The following is a 1103-nucleotide window of genomic DNA, read 5'->3' on the forward strand; positions in this document are numbered from 1 at the left end:
CCTGATTACTCGAGCCACCAGCATATCCCAGGACCGTACCAACACCGATCATGAACCATCCTTCTCACCCACATACTTACACATCAAACTACTCCCTTTTACTCATTTATTATACTAACATACAAATGCATACACACATAGTCACATATACATGCAAAAAGCAAGCTCATTCTCGGTAGTGTTCAGTCATTCAGTGAACTATTGCAAGAAAGGTAACCTGCATTTAACTGAAAATCGTCCACCTGAATATTACAACATCCACGCGTCGCACCATTGAATCTCAGAACTAACGTATAAATCACTTTGAATCATGTCAACTCATCCGTGGTTGGTTTAGTATGACTCATTTTGTCTAAACTTTTTTTTTCCCCGACCATTTTAAAACCTATCTCGTCATAAAGTTAGTCGAAATTTTGTATAACTTGCACGTACTTTTTACACGTGAATCTGATAACACATACATGTATATAAATGAAGACACAAAGATATATTTATTGAATTATTTAAACGTATAAAGACGTGTCGCGAAGAAACGGGTTGCAAGTTCAGACGATGTTCATGATAATAATACAAGTACAGACTGTATATACGTTAAAGATTAATGAACTTTTCAAAAACCTTTCCACACCCGTGTCACTTTGGGGTATGTGCTACGTACGAAAATGCAATGCGTCAACTTTTATAAATATATCGATGTTCTACGTTAAAAATGAATTTTTGTTCTCTTACATTTTTCATACTTCACGCGGGAGATCAAAAGTTTTATCTTCTTTTTCAATCCCTACCCCATAACACCTTAAACCTTTCTTCTCCCATTCCTCGATCATTCCAATGAAGATCCAATGAATGATTCTAATGAAGAAATTAAGAAAATTCTGGTCAAGAAAAAGAAAACTTGAATAAATATTAACCCTTTACACTCGAGGGCTCCGTTATGGAGACAATAAAAACAAAACAAAAAAAAAACCAAAAAAGAAGAAGAAAAACTGAAGCAAATTCAATTTAATCTACAACGTACCAACTATGACTTATCTTTTATATAAATATATCATTTACTTATATAATATGTGAATATGATTTTTGTTAGTAATATAAATGAAAAA

This window comes from Polistes canadensis, unplaced genomic scaffold (genome assembly GCF_001313835.1).
Source record: "Polistes canadensis isolate GaletaPanama2010 unplaced genomic scaffold, ASM131383v1 scaffold_198, whole genome shotgun sequence".
Lineage (NCBI taxonomy): Eukaryota > Metazoa > Arthropoda > Insecta > Hymenoptera > Vespidae > Polistes > Polistes canadensis.